A 15,508-nucleotide genomic window follows, 5' to 3' on the forward strand; every position below is an offset into this window, starting at 1 on the left:
TTATTTAGACTGGTTTTCCGCGTGTAGCGGTATACATAATCAATTCGTGTCCGCGAGTCTTGTAGGTATAACAAGGAGAGCTTTATTTAGACTGGTTTTCCGCGTGTAGCGGTATACATAATCAATTCGTGTCCGCGAGTCTTGTAGGTATAACAAGGAGAGCTTTATTTAGACTGGTTTTCCGCGTGTAGCGGTATACATAATCAATTCGTGTCCGCGAGTCTTGTAGGTATAACAAGGAGAGCTTTATTTAGACTGGTTTTCCGCGTGTAGCGGTATACATAATCAATTCGTGTCCGCGAGTCTTGTAGGTATAACAAGGAGAGCTTTATTTAGACTGGTTTTCCGCGTGTAGCGGTATACATAATCAATTCGTGTCCGCGAGTCTTGTAGGTATAACAAGGAGAGCTTTATTTAGACTGGTTTTCCGCGTGTAGCGGTATACATAATCAATTCGTGTCCGCGAGTCTTGTAGGTATAACAAGGAGAGCTTTATTTAGACTGGTTTTCCGCGTGTAGCGGTATACATAATCAATTCGTGTCCGCGAGTCTTGTAGGTATAACAAGGAGCCCGAGTCTTGTAGGTATAACAAGGAGAGTTGTCATAACGTCACAAACTTGAAAGCGACATCCGCCATGATAGTAGCCCAAACATCAGTTGCAGGTGCATGTGCTTTGATAAAAAATGCCAGCTTGCATCATTTACACATATACCAGTCATTATGATTCTAAAGTGCAGAGGAAGAGGAATTATATTTCATTCGTAAGTGGACTCGTTCAAGCGATATGAGTTTTAGTTACTTTTACTGTAGTGGTTTTTTTCTTGTAATTTGACTTTAAATACTACTCGAAGATCGTTGTGGTTGAACGGTATAAGAAATATTTCAAACAGTGCAGACATAACAAAATATATTTATAGCATCTTCGGAAAGACGACATACACTCCTGGAAATTGAAATAAGAACACCGTGAATTCATTGTCCCAGGAAGGGGAAACTTTATTGACACATTCCTGGGGTCAGATACATCACATGATCACACTGACAGAACCACAGGCACATAGACACAGGCAACAGAGCATGCACAATGTCGGCACTAGTACAGTGTATATCCACCTTTCGCAGCAATGCAGGCTGCTATTCTCCCATGGAGACGATCGTAGAGATGCTGGATGTAGTCCTGTGGAACGGCTTGCCATGCCATTTCCACCTGGCGCCTCAGTTGGACCAGCGTTCGTGCTGGACGTGCAGACCGCGTGAGACGACGCTTCATCCAGTCCCAAACATGCTCAATGGGGGACAGATCCGGAGATCTTGCTGGCCAGGGTAGTTGACTTACACCTTCTAGAGCACGTTGGGTGGCACGGGATACATGCGGACGTGCATTGTCCTGTTGGAACAGCAAGTTCCCTTGCCGGTCTAGGAATGGTAGAACGATGGGTTCGATGACGGTTTGGATGTACCGTGCACTATTCAGTGTCCCCTCGACGATCACCAGTGGTGTACGGCCAGTGTAGGAGATCGCTCCCCACACCATGATGCCGGGTGTTGGCCCTGTGTGCCTCGGTCGTATGCAGTCCTGATTGTGGCGCTCACCTGCACGGCGCCAAACACGCATACGACCATCATTGGCACCAAGGCAGAAGCGACTCTCATCGCTGAAGACGACACGTCTCCATTCGTCCCTCCATTCACGCCTGTCGCGACACCACTGGAGGCGGGCTGCACGATGTTGGGGCGTGAGCGGAAGACGGCCTAACGGTGTGCGGGACCGTAGCCCAGCTTCATGGAGACGGTTGCGAATGGTCCTCGCCGATACCCCAGGAGCAACAGTGTCCCAAATTTGCTGGGAAGTGGCGGTGCGGTCCCCTACGGCACTGCGTAGGATCCTACGGTCTTGGCGTGCATCCGTGCGTCGCTGCGGTCCGGTCCCAGGTCGACGGGCACGTGCACCTTCCGCCGACCACTGGCGACAACATCGATGTACTGTGGAGACCTCACGCCCCACGTGTTGAGCAATTCGGCGGTACGTCCACCCGGCCTCCCGCATGCCCACTATACGCCCTCGCTCAAAGTCCGTCAACTGCACATACGGTTCACGTCCACGCTGTCGCGGCATGCTACCAGTGTTAAAGACTGCGATGGAGCTCCGTATGCCACGGCAAACTGGCTGACACTGACGGCGGCGGTGCACAAATGCTGCGCAGCTAGCGCCATTCGACGGCCAACACCGCGGTTCCTGGTGTGTCCGCTGTGCCGTGCGTGTGATCATTGCTTGTACAGCCCTCTCGCAGTGTCCGGAGCAAGTATGGTGGGTCTGACACACCGGTGTCAATGTGTTCTTTTTTCCATTTCCAGGAGTGTAGATGGAACAGCAGTTTCGTCATTTCGTATTAAGGAAAATCCATACTTCGCTCCTCTCATATTCCGCTTCTCGCATACTCCGCTGATTTGCTATTCGAAAAGTATAATAAAAAGGAAGTTACTTCAACATTACTACAAAATGCTTCAAATGGCTCTGAGCACTATGCGACTTAACTTCGAAGTCATCACTCGCCTAGAACTTAGAACTAATCAAACCTAACTAACCTAAGGACATCACACACGTCCATGCCCGAGGCAGGATTCGAACCTGCGACCGTAGCGGTCGCTCGGTTCCAGACTGTAGCGCCCACAACCGCACGGCCACTCCGGCCGGCAAACATTACTACATCAAACATGTATTTGAGACCAGAATAAGGACTGAAAATTCCCTGCTGGACTGTGTGTTATCTACGACACACAGTTTACTATTTAAAAATATTGTTGCGTGGACAGAACAGAAATTAAGAAAAGAAGTAATTGTAAACAGTAAACAGCTAATGTTTCGGGGCTTCTAACATGGCAGTGCCGGCTTCAGTGCAGTGTCCAGCGTAGAGCCGTCGGCACACAGAACGTTGAGTGTTTAGATGCGACACAACTTCCGGAAGACGAAAACAGAATTTGGAAAACACGTTGTTCACTGTCGTGTTTACATGTTAAGGCCCGATGCGGTTTGTTAGATCGATCAATTACCAGTTTTCCGATCGTCAGTCGTTTCACGCAAATGGGGTCTGGAAATCAGCTGTTCCGGTTTCTGATTGAGTCAGCACAGTCTCTGTTTCACTTCAATTAATTATCAGAGATAGACAACTTCGTGCTCATTCTAACATTTCTACTTCTCCTCCACGGCACAGAATGTCTCTCCGTCCTGATTAGCCGAAAATTATCAGAAACAAGACGCAACCTGACAACACCAGTACGTTCCAAAAACACGGTAGTGCGTTTACGTGGGAGCGAAAATCGACTGTGGAAGTGGAAATGCGGCAAGTGGAACCCCACGCATCCTCAGAATCGATATTGGGGAATGACCAGCCAGAGGCTGTGTTGGGAAATCGGTTTTGGGGGCCCCATATCAACGTAGTGAATCACAGCCACATACACACGTATGGAAGCACTGTGCAGCAGCAGCGCCGGTCTGACTTAACGAGTGCAGGCTGCGCCAGCGTCGGCCCGTGCGTGCCTGGGCGGCAGGTCGTGCCCCGCGGCTGTCGACGTCAGTGGGTGGCGGTGGCGGTGGGGGGGTGGGGGGGGGGGGGCACACCAGACATGTGACCGCAGCCTCAATTGGACGGCAAGGACGCGCCGGCCGGCGCCCCCGTGGGACGGCAGCGCTCGCTACGCACGCGCTGGCTGCAGCCGCACCGAAGCCCCGACTGGCCGCTAGTCGCCTGCATACGCAACAGTTTCATATATACGGAGGGGTCCAAAAAATGTATCCACTGTTTAAAAGTCCATAACTTGCAAACACAATCACGAAGTTGTCTCATTTTTGGTGAAAGTGCAGCTTAAAGTCCAACTTAAAGGTACCACTGTAGGTGTTCGAAATGGTCACCATTAACATCCACACACACAAACGATGCCGCCGAACTGCAGCACGAACTACTGACTGCAACGTATTCAGTTGGATATTTGCACATGAATGTACGATGGATTCTCGAAGTTCATCCAATGTGCGTGGCTGTTGTCGATAAACGACGTCCTTTAGTGTTCCCCACAGGTAAAAGTCCTGAGGAGTTAGGTCTGGGGAACGTGGTAGATACTCCACAGCACCTCTACGGCTTATCCATCTTCCTAGTAGATTTTCGTCAAGATACGCCCTAACACGATTTTTGTAGTGGGCTGGGGCACCATCTTGTTGAAAGTAAACTCTTCCGTCTCCATACAAGTCTCGGATAGCAGGTAAAATGGATGTCTGAAGCTTCTGAAGGTACACCTCACCGGTAACTGTGCCGTCAAAGAAGAATGGCCCAATCAAGCCCCGGTAAGACCACCCACACCACACATTTACTCCTGGCATATTCACGGCTTTGTCTACATGGACGTTCGGATTTTCGGCTGCCCAGTAGATGCAATTGTGGCGATTTACTGTACCACTGAGTTTGAACTGTGCCTAATCAGACCACACAATCATCTCTGCAAGCTCTTCATCGTTGCGCACCATGTTAGTAAACCACTTGCAGTACTCCATTCTACGATCTGGGTCGTCCTCGTTCACTGCGTGTAGCAATCGTGGAATATAGCGCTTCCACATTGCTGTCTGCAAAATTCGCCAAACACTTGAGCGACTCACTCCAGTTTCACGGTCACACTGTCTCACAGACTCCTGTGATGAGCGAGTGAATTGTTTTAACACACGACGGGAGTTAGCGGGACTTCATACCGTTACAGGTCGCCCAGATCGTTGTTCGTGTACATCTTTAACAGAGCCTTCAGCTTCAAATTTGTCTCGAATGTGACGAATCGTTAAGCTTGTCGGTGGCTCTGTTTGTTACTCGATTCGCCATTGCCGTTGAACCTCATTAATGTTTTCGTACTTAAAATACCACTTCAAAACTGACTTCCACTCATCGAATGTAAGCATTGCGCCAGCCATGTCTGCTCGAGTAACTAGGTGCAACTAAGAACAAAACACTGACTATCTGGCGACTATCATCTGACAAAACAAAAGAACGCAATACAACGCCTGTGTGGCGATTGCCGGAACTACAAACTATTACACTACCAAAGATGAGACAACTCTGTCAATTAGTTTGCCACTTATGGACTTTTAAACAGTGGATACTTTTTTTTTTTTGGACCCCTCTGTATATACGGTGTCTCGGACATGTTCGAAAGAACAGAGAAGGTTCTTGATCCAGCAGCCGTAATGAATTAAGACACAAAGGAATTTCAGACTTCTGCTGCAGGCAGGCATCGATTTCAATTAATGAGGAAATTTCTGCCGCACTGCGATTCGAAACAGGTTCTCTTGTTTACTTGGCATATGCTCTGACTGCTGAGCCATCCGCACATAGTGGTCATAGCAACAACACGGAGTACCCAAGCACGCCTCCCATCAGACCCAAATTCTCAACTTATCCACGCACTACCAATGTAGTGCCCTTTGCCTACTGCCGGCCGTGGTGGTCGAGCGGTTCTAGGCGCTTCAGTCCGGAATCGCGCAACTGCTACGGTCGCAGGTTCGAATCCTGCCTCGGGGATGGATGTGTGTGATGTCCTTACGGTAGTTAGGTTTAATTAGTTCTAAGCTCTAGTGGACTGATGACTGCAGATGTTAAGTCCCATAGTGCTCAGAGCCATTTGAACCATTTGAACCTTGCCTAGGCCGGCCGAAGTGGCCGTGCGGTTAAAGGCGCTGCAGTCTGGAACCGCAAGACCGCTACGGTCGCAGGTTCGAATCCTGCCTCGCGCATGGATGTTTGTGATGTCCTTAGGTTAGTTATGTTTAACTAGTTCTAAGTTCTAGGGGACTAATGACCTCAGCAGTTGAGTCCCATAGTGCTCAGAGCCATTTGAACCATTTTTTTTTTTTTTTTTTTTTTTTTTTTTTTTTTTTTTTTTTTTTTTTGAAGCTTGCCTACTATCCTCATGCGGGATGCAGCTAGTTACTAGGATAATGGGCAAGGGGCACTACATTAGTAGTTGAGAATTTGGGTCTGACAGGAGACTTGTGGGGTGCTCCGTGCATTTGCACTGTGTCCGCATGGCTCCGCGGTCAGAGTATATGTCAAGTAAACAAGAGACACTGTTTCTAATCCCAGTCCGGCACAAATTTTTGGCTTTCCCCATTGATTTCAATGCCCGCTCGCAGCAAAAGCCTGCAATTCCTTTGTGTCTTACTTAATAAATCTCTTTTGGTGTTGCCCTAATGGGAATCAGATCCGATGTGAACCCGTTCGTCGATTATTTCAGGATAAACTTGATTACATCCTCAGCCACATCTATACTGCACGCGCTACCTTGCGGCTTGTGGTGGAGGGTACTTGTTATCTGCTACTCTTCTATCCTATTCCAGTCGCTTAGGTCCCCGGGAAGAACGAGTATCATTGATAACCTTTCGTAACACCTCAAATCTTTCAAATTATACCTTCTATATCTTTTCGCGACATGTACGTAGCAGGAAGCGTTATGTTGCTTGAATCTTCTAGCAATGCACATGCTCAGAATTTTAACAACATACTACATTGCTGTAAATAACGCTCTCTTGTATCGTCTGCAACAGGAACTGGATGTGCATCTCCGTGACGCGTTCAAGCTTACTGACCGCAACTGTGACGAAACGCGCTGCTCTTCTTTGGATCTTCTCTGTTTCCTCTGCCACTGCTACCTGGAAAAAGCCACAGGCTTTGGAGAAACTCTTCAGAAGAATCGGCAGATGAGCAATACTGAAGTATGGCCATTTCTTTAAAATTTGTCGTCTCAACTCTATAAGTAATTTTTTTTATCTGACATGACTTGTTTCGATGATGAGGTATTCTCTGGTTATGAGCCGAGTCAAGGCGTCTTTCTGCGGCAATATTTCGACAAGCTTCCTACTCGTCATCTCCTTCGCCTGAATATAGCGGATATGGGAACTTAACGAAACGTTGCCCCAGAACGACGGCTTGACTTGGCTGATAACCCTAGAAAACTTCATCAACGAGATTCGCCAAGAAAGTCTGTATTCCCGTGACTAATTTCGATCACAGTAGATCATCTTCAGATCTATGTAACTGCCAAAACAATCCGTCTGAGGTGTAATTCCATATGGATACGACGCGTTTCTTACGCAGCTACATATATCTGAGAATGGCCAACTTCGGTCAAAACTAGTGACATTACAAAAAAATAGATTGTGCGACTGAGGCAGCAAAATAAACAATAATTTTTAATAATGATTCAATTGCGGAACACTTCGTGACGAAATAATATTATCACTTCTTTAATTCCACTAGTATGCATCGAAGGATCTGAAAGGGAGGCATTAGTTGAGAAGGCAGTGAGACAACATGGTAGTCTATCTCCAGTTTTATCTGGTCTACACATGGCCCACACAATAAAGGAAATCAAAGAGAAATTTGCAAAGGGAATTAAAATTCAAAGAAGAGGCACCTGTCTTGTGGTCTGGTGGTGATATGGTATTTGTGTCAAAGGGGCAAAAGAGTTGGAATATCAATAGATCGAAATAGATAACGTCTTGAAAACAAGAATATAGCCTACTCAGATGAGTCGATAATTACATTAGGAAATAACAATGAAAGCAGAAGAGGAGTTTCACTGTCTGGGCAGCGAAATAAGTGTCGTTGGCTGAGGTACAGAAGACATAAAATACACTATGTTAACATAGAGTATAAAATTAAACGTTCTGATGTATTTTCTGCTAGCGTTTGTCTGAAGTGTAGCCTTGCATGCCAGAGAAACGTGGAAGATAAACTCTTCAGACAAGAAGAGATTAGAAGCTTTTGAAACGTGGTACTGTAGAATAATATGATTATTGAGTGGGTTAGTCAGATAACAAATGAGAAGGCACTGAAAACAATTGTGGAGAAGAGAGATTATTTTATTTGCTTAACGTGTTCTGAATAGGGTCATCAGGCATTATTTGTACGAAAGAAGGTTCGGTTGATACGACACATTCTGGGGCATAAAGGAATCATCAGTTTGGTAATCAATGAATATTTGGGCGTGTTTAGAATAATGAAGGGAGACCAAGCCTTTAGTATATTAACCATGCTCAAAGGGCTCTATGTCGGAGCAGTTATTCAGTGGGAGAACTTCAAATGGCTCTGAGCACTATGGGACCTAACATCTGAGGTCATCAGCCCCTAGACTTAGAACTACTTAAACCTAACTAACCAAAGGACATCACACACATCCATGCCCGAGGAAGAACTCGAACCTGCGACCGTAGCTGCAGCGCGGTTCCGGACCGAAGCGCCAAGAACCGCTCGGCCACAGCGGCCGGCGTGGAGAACTATCGCGCACTCAGCTTAACAGCTCACGCTTTCAAGTCACTGACAAGAATAATATACAAAAGAATAGATAATGAAATTGAGCGTATGTTAAAATGGTGATCAGTTCGTCTTTCCGAAAGGTAACGGCACCAAACAGGCAGTTCTGTGGTTGCGCTTCATAACCGAAGCACGGCTTAAGAAAAATCATGACACCTTCATACCACTTGTCGACAAAGAATAAGCGTTCTGCAGTATAAAATGTTACAGGATGCTCGAAATTCTGCAAAAAAAAAAAAAAAAAATAAAATAAAATAAAAAAAAAATAAAAAAAATTGGAGTAAGCTACATTATATACAAGAAACAAGATAATAATGGAACAAGAGCGTAGTATCGGATTAGAAAGGATGTCAGATGGGAACGCAGTCTTTCGCCATTACTGTTCTGTCTGTTTGTCACAGAGGCAATGACGGAAGTAAAAGAACGTTTTAAGGGTAGGATACTAAAATTCAAGGTAAAAAGATATCAATGATAATTTTCGCTGATGACATTGCGATCCTCAGAGGAAGCAACGAACAATAACGTGAATTCTTGAATGAAATGAACTGTCTAAGGAGTGTAGAATAAGGAATGAGAGTAGGCCGAGGAATGAGGAGTAGCAGAAATGGGAAGAGTGAGACACTTTGTAAGAAGGCAAGAACTATGCCCCTTACATGAAGTCATTAAAGATCACCTAGCTCACGTTGAGCGAACAGTAGGGCTGAACAAAAATGACTGACAAGGCACAATGCATCTTGTAGATGGTATAGTAAGGATGTTTGGAATAATTAATGTCGGGTGATGGTTTTAAAGTAATTCACGCGACATGAAAACTTTGTGGAAACGTGTCGATTTACTGGAGGCTAGTTTATCCCAGGGAAGTATTCAGAGTTGACTGCGGCTGGCTGGGGAGTGGCGAAGGCAATAGGCAGCTTAGGGCAGCTCAAGCTCTGAGAAAGCGGTAACGGGATGCGGCCTCCAGCTGCCTTAAGATGAGTGACAGTGAGTGGGTGGTTGACCCCATGCTGGTGTACCAGGAAGCAGACGGTGAACTTGTACACCTGTTGATAAATGCCCATCATACCGTTTTCAGTGAAACAGGCGAGTAAGCCGTGCAAAGCTCCAATGGAGCGGTCAACAGAAGCCAAAATATGCGTGTTCGTGACTATAGCATCTTCACACTGAATTCACGGTCCGCAGAGTCTGAAGTAAATCAGGTGAAGAGCGACAGAATGAAATACGCCGGCCTCCCCTGAGAACATAGGACCAAGGGATTTGAAGTACTCTCCTGGGAGTCATAATTCCGGAAAAATTGGTGTTTTGTGCAGACGCTAACCTAGATGGGTGGCCTGGGAGGAGGTAAACAGCAGAAGTTGAGAGGAAGGGAAATTTTGTGGGAATTTGCTCACTTCCCAGAGCAGGCATTGGTCAGCTCTGGGAAACGATGCATAATTAACACGACTTGCGCTGCAATTGGCGTAAGTGATTTTGCTGGAGGGGAAACCGAGGCGAAGAGCAGACTGGGGGAAGTCCCCGTAGAGATCTTCCGTGCCCAGCTTGCCTAGAGTGTGGATGTGGCGTTCTTTACTCAGCTTGCCTGAGAAAGAGTGAGCATGTCTGCAGTTAAGGACTTAGCAAATTGAACGATAGAGCTTCAAGATGGGAAGTTTCGGTTCAGCTATGTACTGAGCAAGATAGCTAGGTGTGAATAGATGAGCGCAGCCTTGCAGCACCGCGAGGTCGCCCGACGTCTGCTCAACGACCCCGCTCCACCACGCTGTATTCGGTGATATTGCACCCGCTCCAGCCACTCATTAATTTCTTGGATCCCGTCGGCAAAGTTTCCACTTGGGTTTCATGGGCCGTGTATTGTAGAATTCTTCTCGTATTTCGCATTACGCCTGGGTCAGTCAATAGGAATTACTTTTGAGTTATCGCGCTTTACTCCACGCAAACGCAATTTATTACCACTGCCTGGTATGAGAGTCATGTAATGTGATGATTCAACGTCATGAGTTAAAATAAATTTGTGCTAATCGACTGCATCTGTTTTCAATAAAGTAGTTGAAATCCCAAGTCACTTTCTTAATTAATTTTCTGTTCAACATTTGCATCTGGTGTTCAATAGCTGAATATAACATCAATGTGCACCCCTTTTTAATTAAAAATGATCAATTCTGAATCAATTAATGTCAACACTGCCACCGCTGATCAATCAGGAGTCACAGGGCCTTATTACTTTCTTTGTGTTGTCCGATATTGCGGCAGTTTTGCACTCTCTGTTGATCTGTTAGTCAATTAGCTGGGGTGGACACACGCCAAAACCAGATAAGTGACGCGTGGGGTGTTACAACTTAACATCGAATCTGAAGTAGAAGAAATTAAGAAAGTGTGATATCTTTCAAGTTCAATAACACATGACAGACGAAGCTGAAAATGGTTCAAATGGCTTTAAGCACAATGGGACAAGGTCATCAGTCCCTTAGTCTTAGAACTGCTTAAACCTAACTAACCTAAGGACATCACATACATCCATGCCCGAGGCAGGATTCGAACCTGCGACCGTAGCAGCAGCGCGGTTCCTGCTTGAAGCGCCTAGAACCACTCGTCCACAGCGACGGATCAAGCGAGAAGGACATAAAAAGTAGGCTAGCATAGGCAAAGTCGGCATTCATGCCCACAAGAAGTGTAGCAGTATCAAACATCGGTATTAATTTGAGAAAGAAATTTCTGAGAATGTACGTTTACAATAAAACATTGTATGGAAGTCAACCATTTGTCTTGAAACCACTGGAAACCTTCCGAAAACATTGGTCAGAACCGAAGGGAAGGAGACAAAAATAGGTCGACCTGGTGCATGTTTGAGTGCCTGCAAACGTCTAGGCCAAACGTAATTGCCGGCCGGAGTGGCCGTGCGGTTCTAGGCGCTACAGTCTGGAACCGAGCGACTACTACGGTCGCAGGTTCGAATCCTGCCTCGGGCATGGATGTGTGTGATGTCCTTAGGTTAGTTAGGTTTAACTAGTTCTAAGTTCTAGGCGACTGATGACCTCAGAAGTTCAGTCGCATAGTGCTCAGAGCCATTTGAACCAAACTTAATTACACCTTATTGAAGTTCTCAGTTCTCAATGATACAGTTAAAAATGTAAAGACGAGCTCATTAAGTACGAAACTAACGAAATCGATGCGGCAGTTAATGCGATTCTGAATGAATGTTTTTTCTTTAGCCTCGGGCACTCCAAGCAACATCTGAAGCGAATATTGACCGCGCCGGCTGTCTCGCACAAGGACGCAGACTTATTAATGGGCTCGCTGACGGCGAATGACACGGACGACTCACTGTTAGGTAATCGCTCGCTTTCACCCAGTCAATAGCGGCCAAGGCGAGGTAGCAGTTCTTTCGTTGCCGACAGCACGTCAGCTGTACAAGGAACTATTCACTTCTGTAACGTCGCTTTCTTCTTCTTTTCTTAGAGGTAATCGTTCCGAAGATAAGTGATTTGGGAAATCGAGATGCTGACAGTTATAAATGTATTATGCACCATCAAGACGGTAATTACTGCCTCAAGACACGAACTGTCAGCGAAAGAACGTCACTTATACAGATCTCACACCGTACTGAATGATGCTTTCTCCCTGATAGTTATCAGATGAGGAGTAGATTTTTTATCACGCTGCAAGTTAGGCGGTGCTGTCCCAGTTGTGCTGTTTATTTGACTGTTTACGAAGTAGTTCTGAACAATGGGAAGAAACTGTGGCAGGTAGTCACTGAGGGGGTTTGTAGGATCTAGGAGCAACAAAAACCTTATTTTGCGCGCCATGGAAGAATGCGCCTTTGTAATGTATCGTTGATAGCCCTGTATCATGTGTATCCCAGAGGCGTTATGCTTCTACTCACCCGAATACGCAGAAGGTTTTACCTGCCTTGGTCCTCTGCCTAGTGGACGAACGTTGATACGTCTATTAACAGCAGGGACTTGGAAGGCAGGGCCTTCGCTCCTCGTTGTCGGATATGAGATTGGGGAGCGATTCCTTCTAATCATGATCGGCATATTAACAAAATGTCTGAAAAAAATTAGGAACTCTGGAAATTTTTCCACAGGTGTTAATTAAGCATACTAATACTCCTACATAAAAAACGAACAGGGCTTTTTCATAAGAAATTTAATGTAGTTAAATCTTGTACAGGGATACGTTTTCTCTGGAGGCCACAGATTTGTAGTTGTTCAAAAAAACCGCGTTTGAAAGTCACTATTGTACGTTTTTCTTGAGTAATTCTAGAACTACTGCCTCTAGCGGAAACGTATCCCAGTACAAATTGAACTACATTAAAGTTCCTGCAAATTCAACTACATTACATTTCTTACAGAAAGGTCCTGTTCATTTTTTCTGTAAGACCAAGACTTTACGTGTAACGAGCCAGAGAATATAAATATCATGCATGTAGTATTTGAAAGCGCTGCAGGTTGCATAAAAGCTGTAGGTAGGGACAGCTGAATCATGTTGTATATTGCCAGTGTGGATAGCAGGCCGCGTTAACGCGTCGCTTTTAGGACAAGGTGAGGCGTGCCTGATACGTATAGAATCCGCCTCGCGGATTGATGACGAAGGCTGGTGAACCAGCCAATCTGGATATTGTTTTCCGGCGGTTTCCCACATCCCACCCCCAGCTGCACAAATATTTACAAAATTTCTCTCACCTTCACTTGAGACAGAAAGTACATGCAGATTCTGTCGAGTGCATGGGTAAGAGACAGAAGAACATAGATGTTTACTCTCTTTAAAACCATAATCATCATCATCATCATGCTTACTAAACAGGAAATCACACAATGCTGGAGAGGCGTCCAGCTTTTACTGTCTATTCTGATTATCGGAAACAAATACGTTGAGCTACATTGTATTCCGGCAACCGTTCGAAGTAATACAGGATTCACGGTTCATAGCGTAAGCCCTACAGCTCTTAGTATAGAAATACAGCCAGCGCGTAGCCAGAATACTCTCAACGTCTCACTTTTTCTGCTGATGCCCGCCGCTGGATAACAGTTCCTCTCTACTATCACGTTTGCATACAGAACAGACCGAGGTCTTCTGTACGTGCTCCGTAATTTTCGTAAGCCCACAGCTTACAACCTTATCCCGGGAATTGCTCAGCTCGACTGACCGACATCATACTGCAGGCGAGTAATCAGTACTGAGATTATTTTTTCTCTTTTAATTCAGGGCAGACCATTTTGTACCCTCCATTGACGTACGGCCTGCTTCCCTGTAAGTGTGACATGAATACTTGCTTAGGTCTGAAAAATTTCTTCCAGATCCGTCTAGAAAGGAAATCCTTGTGACCTACAACTGGTGGCTGTTTCCTTGTCACGCTGTCCGTTGCATATGAGCCACGATTCAACAAAGCGTTTCCTAGGTGCCGCGAGTAAACACTACTGGTAGCCGCCTCGTATTGGCTGGGTTGAAGAAATTCATACACATTAGTATTCTACATCACACAAAGTGCATATAGCAATTTACTTACACTCCTGGAAATGGAAAAAAGAACACATTGACACCGGTGTGTCAGACCCACCATACTTGCTCCGGACACTGCGAGAGGGCTGTACAAGCAATGATCACACGCACGGCACAGCGGACACACCAGGAACCGCGGTGTTGGCCGTCGAATGGCGCTAGCTGCGCAGCATTTGTGCACCGCCACCGTCAGTCTCAGCCAGTTTGTCGTGGCATACGGAGCACCATCGCAGTCTTTAACACTGGTAGCATGCCGCGACAGCGTGGACGTGAACCGTATGTGCAGTTGACGGACTTTGAGCGAGGGCGTATAGTGGGCATGCGGGAGGCCGCGTGGACGTACCGCCGAATTGCTCAACACGTGGGGCGTGAGGTCTCCACAGTACATCGATGTTGTCGCCAGTGGTCGGCGGAAGGTGCACGTGCCCGTCGACCTGGGACCGGACCGCAGCGACGCACGGATGCACGCCAAGACCGTAGGATCCTACGCAGTGCCGTAGGGGACCGCACCGCCACTTCCCAGCAAATTAGGGACACTGTTGCTCCTGGGGTATCGGCGAGGACCATTCGCAACCGTCTCCATGAAGCTGGGCTACGGTCCCGCACACCGTTAGGCCGTCTTCCGCTCACGCCCCAACATCGTGCAGCCCGCCTCCAGTGGTGTCGCGACAGGCGTGAATGGAGGGACGAATGGAGACGTGTCGTCTTCAGCGATGAGAGTCGCTTCTGCCTTGGTGCCAATGGTGGTCGTATGCGTGTTTGGCGCCGTGCAGGTGAGCGCCACAATCAGGACTGCATACGACCGAGGCACACAGGGCCAACACCCGGCATCATGGTGTGGGGAGCGATCTCCTACACTGGCCGTACACCACTGGTGATCGTCGAGGGGACACTGAATAGTGCACGGTACATCCAAACCGTCATCGAACCCATCGTTCTACCATTCCTAGACCGGCAAGGGAACTTGCTGTTCCAACAGGACAATGCACGTCCGCATGTATCCCGTGCCACCCAACGTGCTCTAGAAGGTGTAAGTCAACTACCCTGGCCAGCAAGATCTCCGGATCTGTCCCCCATTGAGCATGTTTGGGACTGGATGAAGCGTCGTCTCACGCGGTCTGCACGTCCAGCACGAACGCTGGTCCAACTGAGGCGCCAGGTGGAAATGGCATGGCAAGCCGTTCCACAGGACTACATCCAGCATCTCTACGATCGTCTCCATGGGAGAATAGCAGCCTGCATTGCTGCGAAAGGTGGATATACACTGTACTAGTGCCGACATTGTGCATGCTCGGTTGCCTGTGTCTATGTGCCTGTGGTTCTGTCAGTGTGATCATGTGATGTATCTGACCCCAGGAATGTGTCAATAAAGTTTCCCCTTCCTGGGACAATGAATTCACGGTGTTCTTATTTCAATTTCCAGGAGTGTATATAGGACGTCTATTTACTTATATACGACCACTATATCATTAACTTCTGAGAAACAACATTGGTTCATATCGTTAATGTCTCGTGTAATTAATGGTACTTGAATGGAGGATGACACAGTGTTCGTGATAATCTTTTCAACGTATGATGTACGGAACAACGATGAAACCCGAAATTCGCGTGTAATTGGGGAAAACAACTAAGAAAACATATGAACTTATCAAACAAGCTTTT

This window comes from Schistocerca piceifrons, chromosome 1 (assembly GCF_021461385.2).
Source record: "Schistocerca piceifrons isolate TAMUIC-IGC-003096 chromosome 1, iqSchPice1.1, whole genome shotgun sequence".
Classification (NCBI taxonomy): domain Eukaryota; kingdom Metazoa; phylum Arthropoda; class Insecta; order Orthoptera; family Acrididae; genus Schistocerca; species Schistocerca piceifrons.